Here is a 21,876-nt window from a genome sequence, read left to right as displayed (position 1 = left end):
AATAACTGAGGCAGAAGAACAAATAAGTGACCTGGAAGATAAAATATTGGAAATAACTACTGAGAACAGAAAAAGGAAAAAAGAATGAAAATAATTGAGGTCAGTCTCAGAGACCTCTGGTACAAAATTAAATGCACCAACATTTGAATTATAGGCGTCCCAGAAGAAGAGAGAAAAAGAAAGGGACTGAGAAAATATTTGAAGAGATTATAGTTGAAAACTTCCCTAATATAGGACAGGAAAGAGTCAATCAAATCCAGCAAGTGCAGAGAGTCCCATACAGGATAAATCCAAGGAGAAACATGTCATGACACATATTAAGGAAACTATCAAAAATTAAATACAAAGAAAAACATTAAAAGCAGCAAGAGAAAAACAACAAATAACATACAAGAGAATCCCCATAAGTTTAACAGCTGACCTTTCAGCAGAAACTCTGCAAGCCAGAAGGGAGTGGCAGGACATATTAGAGTGATGAAAGGGAAAAACCTACAACCAAAGTTACTCTACCCAAGAAGGATTTCATTCAGATTTGATGGAGAATTTAAAAACTTTACAGACAAGAAAAAGCTAAGAGGATTCAGCAGCACCAAAACAGCTTCACAACAAATGCTAAAGGAATTTCTCTAGGCAAGAAACACAAAAGAAGGAAACGAACTACAATAACAAACCCAAAACAATTAAGAAAATGGTAATAGGAATATACATATCTATAACTACCTTAAATGTAAACAGATTAAATTATCCAACCAAAAAACATAGACTAGCTGATGATTACAAAAACAAGATCCATATATATGCTGTCTACAAGGGACCCACTTCAGATCTAGGAACACATACAGACTGAAAGTGACGGGATGGAAAAAGATATTCCATGCAAATGGAAATCAAAAGAAACCTGAAGTAACAATTCTCATACCAGACAAAATAGACTTTAAAACAAATAGTATTACAAGAGACAAAGAAGGACATACGTAATGATCAAGGGATCAATCCAAGAAGAAGTTATAACAATTGTAAATATTTAATGCACCCAATACAGGAGCAACACAATATATAAAGCAAATGTATAAGCCATAAAAGAGGGAATCAACAGTAACACAATCATAGTAGGGGACTTTAACACCACACTTTCACCAATGGACAGTACATCCAAAAGGAAAATAAATAAGGAAACACAAGCTTTAAGTGATGCACTAAAAATGATGGACTTAATTGATATGTATAGGACATTCCATCCAAAACAACAGAATGCACTTTCTTCTCAAGTTTTCATGGAACATTCTCCAGGATACATCATATCTTGGGTCACAAATCAAGCTTAAGTAAATTTATGAAAATTGAAATTGTATGAAGTATCTTTTTTGACCGCAACACTATGAGACTAGATATCAGTTACAGGAAAAAATCTGTAAAAAGTACAAACACATGGAGGCTAAATAATACACTATTAAATAACCAAGAGATCACAGAAGAAATCAAAGAGGAAATAAAAAATACCTAGAAACAAATGACAATGAAAACACAATGGCTCAAGAACTATGAGATGCAGTAAAAACAGTTCTAAGCGGGAAGTTTACAGCTATTCAATCCTACCTCAAGAAAGAAGAAACATCACAAATAAAGAACCTAACCTTACACGTAAAGCAATTAGAGAAAGAGGAAAAAAAAATAGCCCAAAGTTAACAGAAATAAATCATAAAAATCAGATCAGAAATAAATGAAAAAGAAATGAAGGAAACAATAGCAAAGATCAAAACATTAAAAGCTAATTCTTTGAGAAGATAAAAATAATTGATAAACCATTATCCAGACTCATCAAGAAAAAAAGGCAGAAGACTCAAATAAATACAATTAGAAATGAAAAAGGAGAAATAACAAGTGACATTCAGAAATACAAAGGATCATGGGAGATTACTACAAGCAACTATATGCCAATAAAATGGACAACCTGGAAGAAATGGACAAATTCTTAGAAAAGTACGACCTTCTGAGATTGAAACAGGAAGATATAGAAAATATAAACAGACCAGTCACAAGCACTGAAATTGAGACTGTGATTAAAAATCTTCGAACCAACAAAAGCCCAGGACCAGAAGGCTTCACAGGTGAATTCTATCAAACATTTAGAGAAGAGTTAACACATATCCTTCTCAAACTCTTCCAAAGTGTTCAGAGGGAGGAACACTCCCAAACTCATTCTATGAGGCCACCATCACCCCGATACCAAAACCAGACAAAGATGTCACAAAGAAAGAAAACTACAGGCCAATATCACTGATGAACATAGATGCAAAAATCCTCAACAAAATACTAGCAAAAAGAATCCAACAGCACATCAAAAGGATCATACAACACGATCAAGTGGGGTTTATACCAGGAATGCAAGGATTCTTCAATATACACAAATCAATCAATGTGATTAACAATATTAACAATTTGAATGAGAAAAAACATGATAATCTCAAAAGATGCAGAAAAAGCTTTTGACAAAACTCAGCACAAGTTTATGATAAAAACCCTCCAGAGTGTAGGCATAGAGCGTACTTACCTCAACATAATAAAGGCCATATATGACAAACTCATAGCCAACATCATTCTCAATGGTGAAAACCTGATACCATTTCCTCTAAGATCTGGAATAAGACAAGGTAGTCCACTCTCACCACTATTATTCAACATAGTTTTGGGAGTTTTAGATACAGCAATCAGAGAAGAAAAAGAAATAAAAGAAATAAAAGGAATCCAAATTGGAAAAGAAGTAAAACTCTCACTGTTTGCAAATGACATGGTACTATACATAGAGAATCCTAAAGATGCTACCAAAAAACTACTAGAGCTAATCAATGAATTTGGTAAAGTAGCAGGATACAAAATTAACACACAGAAATCTCTTGCATTCCTATTCACTAATGATATAAAATCTGAAAGAGAAATTAAGGAAACACTCCCTTTTACCATTGCAACAAACAGAATAAAATACCGAGGAATAAACTTACCTAAGGAGACAAAATACCTGTATGTAGAAAACTATAAGACACAGATGAAAGAAACTAAAGATGATAAACACAGATGGAGCAATATACCACGTTCTTGGATTGGAAGAATCAACATTGTGAAAATGACTATACTATCCAAAGCAATCTACGGATTAAATGCAATCACTATCAAACTACCAATGGCACTTTTCACAGAACTAGAACAAATAATTTCACAATTTGTATGGAAACAAAAAAGTCCCCGAATAGTAAAAGCAATCTTGAGAAAGAAAAATGGAGCTGGAGAAATCAGGCTCCTGGATTTCAGATTGTACTACAAAGCTACAGTAATGAAGACAGTATGGTACTGGCACAGAAACAGAAATATAGATCAATGGAACAGGATAGAAAGCCCAGAGATAAACTCACGCACACATGGTCACTTTATTTTTGATAAAGAAGGCAAGAATATACAAAGGAGAAAAGACATCCTCTTCTATAAGTGGTGCTGGGAAAACTGGACAGCTACATGTAAAAGAATGAAATTAGAACACTCCCTAACACCATACACAAAAATAAAATCAAAAAGGATTAAAGACCTAAATGTAAGGCTAGACATTATAAAGCTCTTAGAGGAAAACATAGGCAGAACACTCTATGACATAAATCACAACAAGATTCTTTTTGACCCACCTCCTAAAGAAATGGAAATAAAAGCAAAAATAAACAAATGGGACCTAATGAAACTTCAAAGCTTTTGCACAGCAAAGGAAACCATAAACAAGACTAAAAGACAACCCTTGGTATGGAGAAAATATTTGCAAATGAAGCAAATGAGAAAGAATTAATCTCCAAAATTTACAAGCAGCACATGCAGCTCAATATCATAAAAACAAACAACCCAATCCAAAAATGGGCAGGAGACCTAAATAGACATTTCTCCAGACAAGATATCCAGATTGCCAACAAACACATGAAAGGATGCTCAACATTACTAATGATTAGAGAAATGCAGATCAAAACAACAATGAGGTATCACCTCACACCAGTCGGAATGGCCATCATCAAAAAATCTGCAAACAATAAATGCTGGAGAGGGTGTGGAGAAAAGGGAACCCTCTTGCACTGTTGGTGGGAAATATAAATTGATCCAGCCACTATGGAGAACAGTATAGACATTCCGTAAAACACTAAAAATAGAACTACCATAAGACCCAGCAATCCCACTACTGGTCATATACCCTGAGAAAACCATAATTTAAAAAGATCCATGTACTATAATGTTCATTGCAGTTCTGTTTACAAGAGCCACGACATGGAAGCAACCTAGATGTCCATCAACATATGAATGGATAAAGGAGATGTGGCACATATATACAATGGAATATTACTCAGCCATAAAAAGAAACAAAATTCAGTTATTTGTAGTGAGGTGGATGAACCTAAAGTCTGTCATACAGAGTGAAGTAAGTCAGAAAGGGAAAAACAAATATCGTATGTTAACACATAGGTATGGAATCTAAAAGAAAAAAGAAAAAAATAGTTCTGAAGAACCTAGAGGCAGGACAGGAATAAAGATGCAGACGTAGAGAATGGACTTGAGGATATGGGGAGGGGGAAGGGTAAACTGGGACGAAGTGAGAGATTGGCATGGACATATATACATTACCAAATGTAATATAGGTAGCTAATGGGAAGCAGCCACATAGCACAGGGAGTTCAGCTCAGTGCTTTGTGACCACCTAGGGGAGTGGGATGGGGAGGGTTGGAAGGAGACATAAGAAGGAGGAGATATGGGAATATATGTATACGTAGAGCTGGTTCACTTTGTTTTAAAGCAGACCAGATGTGTTATATAACGCACCACTGAAAGCAATTATACTCCAATAAAGATGTTAAAAATATAAATAAAATAAATAAAAAATAAACAAATGGGACCTAATGAATCTTAAAAGATTTTACACCACAGAGGAAACTATAAACAAGAGGAAATGACAATGTTTAGAATGGGAGAAAATATTTGCAAACTAATAACAAACAAAAGATTAATCTCCAAAATATATAAACAGCTCATGCAGCTCGATATTAAAAAGCAAACAACCAATTCAAAAACGGGCAGAAGACCTAAATAGACATTTCTCCAAAAAATACATACAGATGGCCAAGAGGCACATGAAAAGCTGCTCAAAATCACTAATTATTAGAGAAATGCAAATCAAAATGACAGTGAGATATCACCTCACACCAGTCAGAATGGCCACCATAAGAAAATATACAAACAATAAATGCTGGAGAGGGTGTGGAGAAAAGCAAACCCTTTTGCACCGTTGGTAGGAATGTAAATTGACTGAACCACTATGCGGAACAGTAGGGACCTTCCTTAAATGCTAAAAATAGAATTACCATATGACCCAGCAATCCCACTACTGGGCATATGCCCAGAGAGAACCATAATTCAAAAAGACACAGGCACCACAATGTTCTTTGCAGCAATATTTACAATACCCAGGTCATTGAAGCAACCTAAATGCCCATCGACCGAAGAATGGATAAAGAAGATATGGTACATATACAATGGAATATTACTCAGCCACAAATTAGAATGAAATTGGGTCATTTGTAGAGACCTGGATGGACCTAGAGACTGTCATACAGAGTGAAGTAAGTCAGAAAGAGAAAAATATCATATTTAACGCATATATGTGAAATCTAGAAAAATATTACAGATGAACTGGTTTGCAAGCAGCAGAAATAGAGACACAGATATCAAGAACAATCATATGAACACCAAGGGGGGAAAGTGTTGTGGGGGCGGGTGGGATGAACTGGGAGATTGAGATTGACATATATACACTAATATGTTTAAAATAGGTAACTAATAAGAATCTGCTGTATTTAAAATGAAATAAATTTCAAAAACAAAAAGGTAAGAAGAGACAGTATTGAATAAATAGAAAAAAAAAAAAAAGAAGGGAGTGCAGAAGCATGGAGGACTGATGTGGGAAGAAGGCTGGAAGCATTGATTTGTTCTCTCTATTATGTTAAATATCCTTCAAGATCTGAGTAAACCCTATACCTCTCTAAAGTCCTGAAAAGTCTCACCATTTATCCTAAACTAATAAAGAATTTCAACTATATTATATTTCAAAGAGGAAAGGTGGGGAGGGGTAACTTGGGAGTTTGGTATTAACATATTCACAGTACTATATATAAAATAGATAACCGGCCTTCCCTGGTGGTGCAGTGGTTGAGAGTCCACCTGCCGATGCAGGGGACGCAGGTTCGTGCCCCGGTCCGGGAGGATACCACATGCCGCGGAGCAGCTGGGCCCGTGAGCCATGGCCGCTGAGCCTGCGCGTCCGGAGACTGTGCTCCACAACACGAGAGGCCACAGCAGTGAGAGGCCCGCGTGCCACAAAAAAGGAAAAAAAAAAGATAACCAAGAAGGACCTACTGTATAGCACAGGGAACTATACTCAGTATTTTAAAGTAACCTATAAGGCAAAAGGGTCTGAAAAAAAAATTTTTTTAAAAATATGTATGTATGTATAATTGAAGCACTGTGCTGTACATCTGAAACTAACACAACATTGTAAATCAACTTTACTTCAATTTTATATAGATAGATAGATAGATAGATACACCAAAAACAGAAATTCAACTATATTCCTCTTTTTACTAATTGCCTTTTTAAAAAAAAAATATTTGGTGTGTATGTGTGATTTTCTCCACCTGAATCATGTTTCTTGGAGGCAGACTCTGTGTCCTATTTATCCTCAACCCCCCTGCTCTGGTATGGCACCTTGTGTAAGACACACTCAGTAAAGAGTAAATGTAACCCCAGAGCCTCACTGCTTCATTGGACTTCCAGTGCAATCTAGAAAGAATCAAAAGTCCACCAAGAGGAAGACAGTATAAGAAGCCAACTCAGAAAGGGAAAAGATGCTCTATCTGTCTATCAAGCAACTAAGATTTAAAGAGAATAAAAAGGCTGCATCCTCAGTTGGGGGAGGGAGAGCTACCACCTGCTCCTCCACTCAGGGGCAAACTCCACACCCCTGAGCATGACATGCAACTTCAGGGAGGAATAAGAAGGCTAGAAATCGGGAGGGCTGTAGGGGCTGCCGGGCAAGTCCCTTAAGAGGTAGAGGGAACAGTTGATCGAAAGAAGAGAAATTCATGGATTTGTCCCAGTCCCATGAAGGAAAATCCTTTTCACATTCATCATTAAACCTTTAGCACTTAGCACAGTGACTGCCACTACTTAACGCAAGCTGTCTGGATCCATGAAGCTGTGAGCAATCAATTAATGGACACGGGGAATCAATGAATGAATTCTGCACCAACTGTAAGTGCAGGCTTAAAAGACAGAGGTCAAGAAAAAGTATTCTGATCCCCTTTTGTTTGTTCAGCCACGTATCTAGCTTAGTAGGAAAGGCAGAGACCCAGGACTCAGAGAAGAACCAGGTTGTGCGGTAGAGCCTTCACTGCCACCATACTTCTTGGCAATGGTGAAACAACATGAAAAATTCTTAATGTCAGACTTCAGTATACATCTGGATTGAACAGGATCAAATGGGATGAACAGAACTGAATTGCAACATAGAAAAGTACACAGGTATGGATGAAATCCAGCTAAAGAGATGGGAAACTCCACACAGACTTTTAGATCAGCATTGGCCCAGTTGGAACTGTAGAGTCACAGAAAAACCCGGGTTACCCAACAATTTTTGTAATCGTGGGAGGCATGTGAAGGTGTGTGACCATCAGATAAACCATCTAGGGTCACAGGAGTAAGCCCTTCCCTCTGCTGGCCTACAGCCCCCTCTGGGCATATGTTATCTGCTTGCACCACATGCTGTTCTGAGTTTTATGTATGAACTTCAGGGGAAAACATCCAACTGTGTGGAAGAAATGAAAGATCTTTTTCTCCTTTTTCCTTTTTCTTTTCTTTCTTTTTATTATTATTATTTTTTTTTTTTTGGCTTCTGCCTTTTGTCCTCCTAGAGGGGCATAATGCATTGGAAAGCTATCAAGAATTCATGAAGAAAAGGACAGTGACAACGCCGACCAGCCCTGAAGCTCCTACTTTGCCCATAAGAAGGGGCTGGGGGCTTCAGGTCCTGGGGCAAGTCCTGGAAGAAGCAGGAAGGGAATCAGAACAAGATCTGGGAAGGGAAGGAGGAGCTGCAGGGGAAGGGGAAGGGTAGGAGTCCAGGGGCCGAGCATGATGAATGAGGAATGCTATGCTGAGGAATCACGTTCTGGGAATACGTTTGCCCTTCCCATCTGGTGGGGCTGTAATTATGGGAGGATTGAGCTGATGAGGCATGGAGGACCTTTTCTGCTTACGTTCACATCTTTCCTCTGTAATCATCTTTGAGAGAAACGTTAACTTGGAGATGGGTAAACAGCTCGGAAACTCAGATAATCAGCTCAGTGGGTGTTGAGTCCCTGCCACTGGGCTGAGTTTATCCAGAACCACCTGTCTCATGGTCAGAAGATTCGGCTTTCCTATGGGTGTGCTTCTCCAGGAGTTGGGGTATATTGCTGAGAAAAAAGAAAGCAGTCTGAAATGTCTGTCCCACTCCAGACCCCATTTGGACAGTGCTCTCTTCCAGAACACAGATGGGCAACGTGGAAGCTACTTAAGAAATAAGTATGGTGCTTGCTCACAGTGTGGCTGGAAAAAACAAGTCTCACCCCATGAAGAGGTCAGCACAGCAAAGGATGAAGCTCAGCTTTGGGCAGGGGGACATAGTGTGGCTTGGCTCAGTAGGGGAAAGCTCCCTGGACACAGAAAAGGAAGACATGGAGCTGGCTTTCCAGGTAGCATAATAACAGAATGAATAAAGGCGAGTGAATTGAAGGGAGTGAGGCAAGAGCGGGAGCACTGGGCAAATTCCATTGACAACTTCCATCCTTTGAGACCTCCTCAAATATTCCATTTTCCATGGATATTTTCCTTGTTATCCCAGCTAGGAGAGTCTTCTAGTTCTTCTGAACTCTGGTAACACATTGCTTTCATGCCTTTCAAGGTGTGGATTTTATACTGCCCTATGCTGAAGTTATTTACTTCCCTCACTTAAATTCCTTACTAGACCCTAAGATGAACAATGTCCTTAATATAAACCTCACCCAGATTAGAAATTTTGTAGAGGCTAGTTGGATTAATTAACCTATTAATGAATGATAGGAGGTATGTTTGGCAGGCATGGTAGGTAGAGGTCTGACTATAATTTGCAGATCTGATCTAACTCAGGAACTTGAAAACCCAAAGATCCAAAGTGAGCAAAATGCTTATCACCCCCTGTGCCTTGATGTTCAGCACACTCTTCTACATAGTGAGTTTCTTCCTTTGTTTTGTATCTTTTGTAGACTGGAGTCTGGGGGCAGCCATCTTAGTGGTTCCCTGCAAATCTCTATGTGCAAGTTCCTCTCCAATGAACACGCTCAAGCACACACAGAGAATTATCTGGAAAGAAGTAGTAAAAATAGAATTATTTTTAGCTTAACATGAGTATCTGTTTCATGTTTAAGAAATATGGAGCACTTAAATAATAGTATAGCAAAGAATCTTTATGATCCTAATGGAGAAGGAATCATAAACAATAATAATAAATAATATAATGTGTAATATAAATATGTAAATAATATAACAATAAATAATGAATAAAATTCATGATACATTTTTATTGATTTCCGTTTTTTTAACATCTTTATTGGAGTATAATTGATTTACATTGGTGTGTTAGTTTCTGCTTTATAACAAAGTGAATCAGCTATATGTTTACATATATCCTTGTATCTCCTCACTCTTGCATCTCCCGCCCACCCTCCCTATCCCGCTCCTCTACGTGGACAAAAATCACCAAGCTGATCTCTCTCTACTATGTGGCTGCTTCCCACTAGCTATCTATATTACATGTGGTAGTGTATATATGTCCATGCCACTCTCTCACTTAGTCCCAGTTTACCCTTCCCTCTCCCTGTATCTTCAAGTCCATTGTCTACATCTGAGTCTTTATTCCTGTCTTGCCCCTAGGTCTTTCAGAACCATTTTTTTTTTAAATTCCATATCTATGTGTTAGCATATGGTATTTGTTTTTCTCTTTCTGATTTACTTCACTCTACATGACAGACTCTAGGTCCATCCACCTCACTAAAAATAACTCAATTTCATTTCTTTTTATAGCTGAGTAATATTCCATTGTATATATGTGCCACATCTTCTTTATCCATTCATTTGTCAATGGACACTTAGGTTGCTTCCATGTCCTGGGCTTTTTAAATAGAGCTGCAATGAACATTGTGGTACATGACTATTTTTGAATGGTTTTCTCAGGGTATATTCCCAGTAGTGGGATTTCTGGGTCGTATGGTAGTTCTATTCTTAGTTTTATAAGGAAACTCCATACTGTGCTCCATAATGGCTGTATCAATTTACATTCCCACCAACAATGCAAGAATGTTCCCTCTTCTCCACACCCTCTCCAGGATTTATTGTTTGTAGGTTTTTGATGATGGCCATTCTGACTGGTGTGAGGTGATACCTTATTGAGTTTTGATTTGGATTTCTCTAATGTTTAGTGACGTTGAGCATCCTTTCATGTGTTTGTTGTCAATCTGGATATCTTCTTTGGAGAAATCTCTATTTAGGTCTTCTGCCCATTTTTGGATTGGATTGTTTCTTTTTTTGATATTGAGCTGAATGAGCTGCTTGTAAATTTTGGAGATTAATCCTTTGTCAGTTTCTTTGTTTGCAAATATTTTCTCCCATTCTGAGGGCTGTCTTTTCATCTTGTTTATCGTTTCCTTTGTTGTGCAAAAGCTTTTAAGTTTCTTTAGGCCCCATTTGTTTATTTTTTAATTTTATTTCCATTTCTCTAGGAGGTGTGTCAAAAAGGATCTTGCTGTGATTTATGTCATAGAGTGCTATGCCTATGTTTTCCTGTAAGAGTTTTATAGTGTCTGGCCTTACATTTAGGTCTTTAATCCTTTTTGAGTTTATTTTTGTGTATGATGATAGGGAGTGTTCTAATTTCATTCTTTTACATGTATTTGTCCAGTTTTCCCAGCACCACTTATTGAAGAGGCTGTCTTTTCTCCATTGTATATTGTGCCTACTTTATCAAAGACAAGGTGACCATATGTGCATGGGTTTATCTCTGGGCTTTCTATCCTGTTCCATTGATCTATATTTCTGTGTTTGTGCCAGTACCATATTTTCCTGATTTCTGTATCTTTGTAGTATAGTCTGAAATACAGGAGCCTGATTCCTCCAGCTAAGTTTTTCTTTCTCAAGATTGCTCTGGCTATTTGGGGTTTTGTGTGTTTTCATACAGATTGTGAAATTTTTTGTTCTAGTTCTGTGAAAAATGCCAGTGGCAGTTTGATAGGGATTGCATTGAATCTGTAGATTGCTTTGGATAGTATAGTCATTTTCACAATGTTGATTCTTCCTAACCAGAAACATGGTATATCTCTCCATCTGTGTGTATCATCTTTAATTTCTTTCATCTGTGTCTTATAGTTTTCTACATACAGGTATTTTGTCTCCTTAAGTAGGTTTATTCCTCCATATTTTATTCTTTTTGTTGCAATGGTAAATGGAAGTGTTTCCTTAATTTCTCTTTCATATTTTATATCATTAGTGAACAGGAATGCAAGAGATTTCTGTGTGTTAATTTTGTATCCTGCTACTTTACCAAATTCATTAATTATCTCTAGTAGTTTTCTGGTAGCATCTTTAGGATTCTCTATGTATAGTATCATGTCTTTTGCAAACAGTAACAGTTTTACTTCTTTTCCAACTTGGATTCCTTTTATTTCTTTTTCTTCTCTGATTGCTGTGGCAAAAACTTCCAAAACTTTGTTGAAATACAGTGGTGAGAGTGGACTACCTTGTCTTGTTCCTGATCTTAGAGGAAATGATTTCAGTTTTTCACAATTGAAAATGATGTTACCTGTGAGTTTGTCATATATGGCCTTTATTATGTTTATGTAGTTTCCCTCTATGCCTACTTTCTGAAGAGTTTTTATCATAAATGTGCACTGAATTTTGTCAAAAGCTTTTTCTGCATCTATTGAGATTATCATATGGTTTTTCTCCTTCAATTTGTTAATATGGTGTATCACACTGATTGATTTGCATATATTGAAGAACCCTTGCATTCCTGGGATAAACCCCACTTGATCATGGTATATGATAATTTTAATATGCTGTTGGATTCTGTTTGCTAGTATTTTCTTGAGGATTTCTTCATCTATGTTCTTCAGTGATATTGGCCTATAGTTTTCTTTTTTTGTGACATCTTTGTCTAGTTTTGGTATCAGGGTGATGGTGGCCTTGTAGAATGTGTTTGGGAATGTTCCTCTCTCTGCTATATTTTGGAAGAGTTTGAGAAGGATAGGTGTTAGCTCTTCTCTAATGTTTGATAGAATTCGTCTGTAAAGCCATCTGGTCCTGGGCTTCTCTTTGTTAGAAGATTTTAAATCACAGTTTTAATTTCATTACTTGTGATTGGTCTGTTTATATTTTCTATTTCTTCGTGGTTCAGTCTCAGAAGATAGTGCTTTTCTAAGAATGTTGTCCACTTCTTCCCAGTTGTCCACTTTATTGGCATATAGTTGCTTTTAGTAATCTCTCATGATCCTTTGTATTTCTGCAGTGTCAGTTGTTACTTCTCCTTTTTCATTTCTAATTCTGTTGATCTGAGCCTTCTCCCTGTTTCCTTGATGAGTCTGGCTAATTGTTTATCAGTTTGGCTTATCTTCTCAAAGAACCAGCTTTTAGTTTTATTGATCTTTGCTATCATTTTCTTCATTTCTTTTTCACTTTTTCTGATCTGATCTTTATAATTTCTTTCCTTCTGCTAACTTTGTTTTTTTTTTTTTTCTGCTTTCTCTAATTGCTTTAGATGTAACCTTAGGTTGTTTTTTTGAGACGTTTCTTGTTTCTTAAAGTAGGATTGTATTGCTATAAACTTCCCTCTTAGGACGGTTTTTGCTACATTCCATAGGTTTGGGGTAATCGTGTTTTCATTGTCATTTGTTTCTATGTATTTTTTTGATTTCCTCTTTGATTTGTTCAGAGATCTCTTGGTTATTTAGTAGTGTATTGTTTAGCCTCCATGTGTTTTTATTTTTTACAGATTTTTTCCTGTAATTGATATTTAGTCTCATAGCATTGTTGTCAGAAAAGACACTTGATAGGACTTCAATTATCTTAAATTTACCAAGGCTTGATTTTTGACCCAAGTAATGATCTATCCTGAAGAATGTTCCATGAGCACTTGAGAAGAAAGTGTATTCTGCTGTTTTTGAATGGAATGTCCTATAAATATCAATTAAGTCCATCTTATTTAATGCATCATCTAAAGCTTGTGCTTCCTTATTTATTTTCATTTTGGATGATCTGTCCATTGGTGAAAGTGGGGTGTTAAAGTCCCCTACTATGTGTTACTGTCTATTTCCCCTTTTATAGTTGTTAGCATTTCCCTTATGTATTGAGTTTCTCCTATATTGCGTGCATAAATACTTACAATTTTTATATCTTCTTCTTGGATTGATCCCTTGATCATTATGTAGTGTCCTTCTTTGTCTCTTGTAACAGTCTTTATTTTAAAGTTTATTTTGTCTGATATGAGAATTGCTACTCAAGCTTTCTTTTGATTTCCATTTGCATGCAATATCTTTTTCCATCCCCTCACTTTCAGTCTGTATGTGTCCCTTGGTCTGAAGTGGGTCTCTTGTAGACAGCATACATGTGGGTCTTGTTTTTGTACCCATTCAGCAAGTTTATGTCTTTTGGTTGGAGCATTTAATCTGTTTACATTTAAGGTAGTTATGGATACGTATATTCCTATTACCATTTTCTTAATTGTTTTGTGTTTGTTATTGTAGTTCTTTTCCTTCTCTTGTGTTTCTTCCCTAGAGAAGCTCCTTTAGCATGTGTTGTAAAACTGATTTGGTGGTGCTGAATTCTCCTAGCTTTCGCTTGTCTGTAAAGGTTTTAATGTCTCCATCAAATCTGAATGAGATCCTTGCTTGGTTGTAGGTTTTTCCATTTCATCTCTTTACATATATCCTGCCACTCCCTTCTGGCTTGCAGAGTTTCTGATGAAAGATCAGCTGTTAACCTTAAGGGGAATTCCCTTGTGTGTTATTTGTTGTTTGTCCCCGGCTGCTTTTAATATTTTTTCTTTGTATTTAATTTTTGATAGTTTGATTAATATGTGTCTTGTCATGTTTCTCCTTGCTTTTATCCCTTATGGGACTCTCTGCACTTCCTGGACTTGATTGACCATTTCCTTTCCCATATTAGGGAAGTTTTCAACTATAATCTCTTCAAATATTTTCTCAGTCCCTTTCTTTTTCTATTCTTCTTCTGGGACCCCTATAATTGGAATGTTGGTGTATTTTTGTTGTCCCAGAAGTCTCTGAGACTGTCCTCAATTCATTTCATTCTTTTTTCTTTATTCTGCTCTGTGGTAGTTATTTGCACTATTTTATCATCCAGGTCACTTATCCATTCTTCTGCCTCAGTTATTCTGCTATTGATTCTGTCTAGAGAATTTTTAATTTCATTTATTGTGTTGTTCATCATTGTTTGTGTTCTCTTTAGTTCTTGTCGGTCCTAGTTAAACATTTCTTGTATTTTCTCTATTCTATTTCCAAGATTTTGGATCATCTTTACTATCATTACTCTGAATTATTTTCGGGTAGACTGCCTATTTCCTCTTCATTTGCTTTGTCTAGTAGGTTTTTGCCTTACTCCTTCATCTTCTGTGTTTTTCTCTGTCTTCTCATTTTGCTAAACTTACTGTGTTTAGGGTCTCCTTTTCACAGACTGCACCTTCTTAGTTCCTATTGTTTTTGGTGTCTGTCCCCAGTGGGTAAGTTTGTTTCACTGGGTTGTATAGTCTTCCTGGTGGAGGGTCTGGTGCCTGTGTTCTGGTGGATAAGGTTGGATCTTGTCTTTCTGGTGGGCAGGACCATGTCCAGTGGTGTGTTTTGGGGTGTCTGTAGACTTATTATGATTTTAGGCAGCCTCTCTGCTAATGGGTGGGGTTGTATTCCTGTTTTGCTAGTTGTTTGGCATAGGGTGTCCAGCACTGTAGCTTGCTGGTCACTGAGTGGAGCTGGGTCTTAGCATTGAGATGCAGATCTCTGGGAGAGCTTTCACTATTTGATATTACATGGAGCCAGGAGATCTCTTGTGGACCAAAGTCCTGTACTCGGCTCTCCCACCTCAGAGTCTCAGGCCTGACCCCCAGCCAGAGCACCAAGACCCTGTCAGCCACATGGCTAAGTATGTGGGCAGTTTCTTGCCTTTTGGGAAGTATTACATGTTCTGCCAGCGTTCAGTAGGTGTTCTGTAGGAGTTGTTCCTCATGTAGATGTATTTCTGTTGTATTTGTTGGGAGGAAGGTCATCTCCACCGCTTACTCCTCTGCCATCTTGAAGGTCCCTGCCTGATTTCCTTTTTATAGGATATTTTTATTTCTCTCATAATCTGACAGGAGGGAAGGGGGCAGGACACAACCCTTAAAAGAATGACATAGCCTTTGACATAAATTGGTTAGATCCAATTACACCCAAGATGGCAGAAGATTCAACTTCCAGTGGACCTTGAGCCTCATTATATGCTCATTGTAATACATTAGCATCTGCCAAATGACACCCCCAACACAGGTGCCATGACAGTTCCAAGGCCAGAGGCTGACCATAAAACCCCAAAAAGTGGACAGTGGCCCAATTCCTGGAAATCCCCGCCTCATTCCCCAAAATAGTTGGAATAATCCTCCCACTTACTAGCCTCTGAAATTACCCAGTCCATAAATCTAACCACCCCATATTTCGAAGCACACTCAACTTCCGAGATGACCCCATGCCCTGCAGCCACCTCTCACCTTCTGAGACAGTCCACACTTTGTCTATGGAGAGTGTATCTCCCTGAATAAATCTGCTTTCACTCTACTTCAGCTTGCTTTTAAATCCTTTCATGCATAAAACCAAGGATCCTGACTTGGGACCCATCCCAGGGACTCGCCCGAGACCTGGGACATGACCATTCTCTCGTGACCCATTTTCCTGCAACAATATCAGTTGGTCTGAGCTCCACTCTCCACCCTCCATCACACTGCTTGGCCCCAGGCTGACCTTCATGGACCGAATCACCCAGGTTCTCTAACACTCTGGTTCCTGGGCCCCTGGCAGGAGAGGAAGGGGTGAGAGGAGACAGCAGACAAGGCGTATTCCTCCCTGAATTCTGCACACTGGCAGTCATTGCGTTTCCCCAATGAAACCTCCTTTTCTTCAACTGCAGCTACAAGTCTCTCTGAACCCAGCAACTGCTTTGCTCCTTCAGGCCTGAGTCACTAATGCTGGTAATGCCCCTGCTCTTGACAGCTCTGGGGAACTTCAACACCTTTTGTTGATCTTCCTTAATGCTGTCAAACCACCCACCCCACCTGGGTGCTTCCCATCCCTGTTTCCTGCAAGGACCTTGACTGACAGAAGATCTCACTGATCCAAAAAATGTTCAGGGGACTTCCGGGAAGATGGCGGAAGAGTAAGACGCAGAGATCACCTTCCTCCCCACAGATACACCAGAAATACATCTACGCGTGGAACAACTCCTACAGAACACCTACTGAATGCTGGCAGAAGACCTCAGACCTCCCAAAAGGCAAGGAACCCCCCACGTACCTGGTTAGGGCAAAAGAAAAAAACTAAACAGAGACAAAAGGATAGGGACAGGTCCTGCACCAGCGGGAGAGAGCTGTGAAGGAGGAAAAGTGTCCACACACTTCGGGAGACTTCGGGAGGCGGAGTGGGGGAGCTTGGGAGCCGCTGAGGAGAGCACAGCAACAGGGGTGCGGAGGGCAAAGCAGACAGATTCCAGCGCAGGGGATCGGGCCGACCGGAACTCACCAGCCGAGAGGCTTGTCTGCTCGCCCGCCGGGGCGGGCGGGACTGGGAGCTGAGGCTCCGGCTTTTGTCGGAGCGCCGGGAGAGGACTGAGGTTGGCCGCGTGAACACAGCCTGCAGGACGTTGGTGCACCGCGGCTAGCCGGGAGAGAGTCCGGGGAAAAGTCTGGACCTGCCGAAGAGGCAAGAGACTTTTACGCCCCTCCTTGTTTCCTGGTGCACGAGGAGAGGGGATTAAGAACGCTGCTTGAGAGAGCTCCAGGGACAGGCGTGAGCCGCGGCTAAAAGTGCGGAGCCCAGAGACAGACATGAGACGCTAAGGCCGCTGCTGCCGCCACCAGGAGGCCTGTGTGGGAACACAGGTCACTAGCCACACGCCCTTCCGGGGAGCCTGTGCAGCCCGCCACTGTCAGGGTCCCGGGATCCAGGGACAACTCCCCCGGGAGAACGCACAGCGCGCCTCAGGCTGCAACGTCACGCCGGCCTCTGCCGCCGCAGGCCCGCCCCACACTCCGTGACCCTCCCTACCCCCCGGCCTGAGTGAGCCAGAGCCTCCGAATCAGCGGCTCCTTTAACCCCGTCCTGTCTGAGCAAAGAACAGACGCCCTCCGGCGACCTACACGCACAGGCGGGGCCAAATCCAAAGCTGAGCCCCTGGGAACTGTGAGAACAAAGAAGAGAAAGGGAAATCTCTCCCAGCAGCCTCAGGAGCAGCGGATTAAAGCTCCACAATCAACTTGATATACCCTGCATCTGTGGAATACCTGAATAGACAACGAATCATCCCAAATTAAGGAGCCCTGTGGATGAAAGGCTCTTGGGGCTGCAGCCAGGAGTCAGTGCTGTGCCTCTGAGGTGGGAGAGCCAACTTCAGGACACTGGTCAACAAGAGGACTCCCAGCTGCACATAATATCAAACAGCAAAAATCTCCGAGAGATCTCCATCTCAACGCCAGCACCCAGCTTCACTCAACGACCAGCAAGCTACAGTGCTGGAAAACCTATGCCAAACAACTAGCAAGACAGGAACACAACCCCACCCATTAGCAGAGAGGCTGCCTAAAATCATAATAAGTCTACAGACACCCCAAAACACACCACCAGACATGGACCTGCCCACCAGAAAGACAAGATCCAGCCTCATCCACCAGAACACAGGCACTAGTACCCTCCACCAGGAAGCCTACACAACCCACTGAACCAACCTTAGCCACTGGGGACAGACACAACAAACAACAGGAACTACGAACCTTCAGCCTGCAAAAAAGGAGACCCCAAACACAGTAAGATAAGCAAAATGAAAAGACAGAAAAACACACAGCAGATGAAGGAGCAAGATAAAAACCCACCAGACCTAACAAATGAAGAGGAAATAGGCAGTCTACCTGAAAAAGAATTCAGAATAATGATAGTAAGGTTGATCCGAAATCTTGGAGATAGAATGGACAATAGAATGGACAAAATGCAAGAATCAGTTAACAAGGACCTAGAAGAACTAAAGATGAAACAAGCAATGATGAACAACACAATAAATGAAATTAAAAGTACTCTAGATGGGATCAATAGTAGAATAACTGAGGCAGAAGAACGGATAAGTGACCTGGAAGATAAAATAGTGGAAATAACTACTGCAGAGCAGAATAAAGAAAAAAGAATGAAAAAAACTGAGGACAGTCTCAGAGACCTCTGGGACAACATTAACTGCACCAACATTTGAATTATAGGGGTTCCAGAAGAAATCGAGAAAAAGAAAGGGACTGAGAAAATATTTGAAGAGATTATAGTTGAAAACTTCCCTAATATGGGAAAGGAAATAGTTAATCAAGTCCAGGAAGCACAGAGAGTCCCTACAGGATAAATCCAAGGAGAAATATGCCAAGACACATATTAATCAAACTGTCAAAAATTAAATACAAAGAAAACATATTAAAAGCAGCAAGGGAAAAACAACAAATAACACACAAGGGAATCCCCATAAGGTTAACAGCTGATCTTTCAGCAGAAACTCTGCAAGCCAGAAGGGAGTGGCAGGACATACTGAAAGTGTTGAAGGAGAAAAATCTGCAACCAAGATTACTCTACCCAGCAAGGATCTCATTCAGATTTGATGGAGAAATTAAAACCTTTACAGACAAGCAAAAGCTGAGAGAGTTCAGCACCACCAAACCAGCTCTACAACAACTACTAAAGGAACTTCTCTAGGCAAGAAACACAAAAGAAGGAAAAGACCTACAATAACAAACCCAAAACAATTAAGAAAATGGGAATGGGAACACACATATCGATAATTACCTTAAATGTAAATGGACTAAATGCTCCCACCAAAAGACACAGATTGGCTGAATGGATACACAAACAAGACCCATATATTTGCTGTCTACAAGAGACCCACTTCAGACCTAGAGACACATACAGACTGAAAGTAAGGGGATGGAAAAAGGTATTTCATGCAAATGGAAACCAAAAGAAAGCTGGAGTAGCAATTCTCATATCAGACAAAATAGACTTTAAAATAAGGACTATTAGAAGAGACAAAGAAGGACACTACATAATGATCAAGGGATCGATCCAAGAGGAAGATATAACAATTGTAAATATTTATGCACCCAACATAGGTGCACCTCAATACATAAGGCAAATACTGACAACCATAAAAGGGGAAATCGACAGTAACACATTCATAGTAGGGGACTTTAACACCCCACTTTCACCCATGGACAGATCATCCAAAATGAAAATAAATAAGGAAACACAAGCTTTAAATGATACCTTAAACGAGATGGAGTTAATTGATATTTATAGGACATTCCATCCAAAAACAACAGAATACACATTTTTCTCAAGTGCTCATGGAACATTCTCCAGGATAGATCATATCTTGGGTCACAAATCAAGCCTTGGTAAATTTAAGAAAATTGAAATTGTATCAAGTATCTTTTATGACCACAACGCTATGAGACTCGATATCAATTACAGGAGAAGATCTGTAAAAAATACAAACACATGGAGGCTAAACAATACACTACTTAATAACGAAGTGATCACTGAAGAAATCAAAGAGGAAATCAAAAAATACCTAGAAACAAATGACAATGGAGACACGACGACTCAAAATCTATGGGATGCAGCAAAAGCAGTTCTAAGAGGGAAGTTTATAGCAATACAATCTTACCTTAAGAAACAGGAAACATCTCGAATAAACAACCTAACCTTGCACCTAAAACAATTAGAGAAAGAAGAACAAAAAAACCCCAAAGTTAGCAGGAGGAAAGAAATCATAAAAATCAGATCAGAAATAAATGAAAAAGAAATGAAGGAAACGATAGCAAAGATCAATAAAACTAAAAGCTGGTTCTTTGAAAGGATAAACAAAATTGATAAACCATTAGCCAGACTCATCAAGAAAAAAAGGGAGAAGACTCAATTCAATAGAATTAGAAATGAAAAAGGAGAAGTAACAACTGACACTGCAGAAATACAAAAGATCATGAGAGATTACTACAAGCAACTCTATGCCAATAAAATGGACAACCTGGAAGAAATGGACAAATTCTTAGAAAGGCACAACCTGCCAAGACTGAATCAGGAAGAAATAGAAAATATGAACAGACCAATCACAAGCACTGAAATTGAAACTGTGATTAAAAATCTTCCAACAAGCAAAAGCCCAGGATCAGATGGCTTCACAGGCGAATTCTATCAAACATTTAGAGAAGAGCTATCACCTATCCTTCTCAGACTCTTCCAAAATATAGCAGAGGGAGGAACACTCCCCAACTCATTCTACGAGGCCACCATCACCCTGATACCAAAACCAGACAAGGATGTCACAAAGAAAGAAAACTACAGGCCAATATCACTGATGAACATAGATGCAAAGATCCTCAACAAAATACTAGCAAACAGAATCCAACAGCGCATTAAACGGATCATACACCATGATCAAGTGGGGTTTATACCAGGAATGCAAGGATTCTTCAATATACGCAAATCAATCAACGTGATACACCATATTAACAAATTGAAGGAGAAAAACCATATGATCATCTCAATAGATGCAGAGAAAGCTTTTGACAAAATTCAACACCCATTTATGATAGAAACCCTGCAGAAAGTAGGCATAGAGGGAACTTTCCTCAACATAATAAAGGCCATATATCACAAACCCACAGCCAACATCGTCCTTAATGGTGAAAAACTGAAACCATTTCCACTAAGATCAGGAACAAGACCAGGTTGCCCACTCTCACCACTCTTATTCAACATAGTTTTGGAAGTTTTAGCCACAGCAATCAGAGAAGAAAAGGAAATAAAAGGAATCCAAATTGGAAAAGAAGAAGTAAAGCTGTCACTGTTTGCAGATGACATGATCCTATACATAGAGAATCCTAAAGATGCTACCAGAAAACTACTAGAGCTAATCAATGAATTTGGTAAAGTAGCAGGATACAAAATTAATGCACAGAAATCTCTGGCATTCCTATACACTAAGGATGAAAAATGTGAAAGTGAAATCAAGAAAACACTCCCATTTACCATTGCAACAAAAAGAATAAAATACCTAGGAATAAACCTACCTAAGGAGACAAAAGACCTGTATGCAGAAAATTATAAGACACTGATGAAATAAATTAAAGATGATACAAATAGATGGAGAGATATACCATGTTCTTGGATTGGAAGAATCAACATTGTGAAAATGACTCTACTACCCAAAGCAATCTACAGATTCAATGCAATCCCTATGAAACTACCACCGGCATTTTTCACAGAACTAGAACAAAAAATTTCACAATTTGTATGGAAACACAAAAGACCCCGAATAGCCAAGGTAATCTTGAGAACGAAAAATGGAGCTGGAGGAATCAGGCTTCCTGACTTCAGACTATACTACAAAGCTACAGTAATCAAGACAGTATGGTACTGGCACAAAAACAGAAATATAGATCAATGGAACAGGATA

This window comes from Delphinus delphis, chromosome 13 (assembly GCF_949987515.2).
Source record: "Delphinus delphis chromosome 13, mDelDel1.2, whole genome shotgun sequence".
NCBI classification, from domain to species: domain Eukaryota; kingdom Metazoa; phylum Chordata; class Mammalia; order Artiodactyla; family Delphinidae; genus Delphinus; species Delphinus delphis.
The sequence above is the reverse complement of the archived record's forward strand: the minus strand, read 5'-3'. Positions refer to the sequence as shown.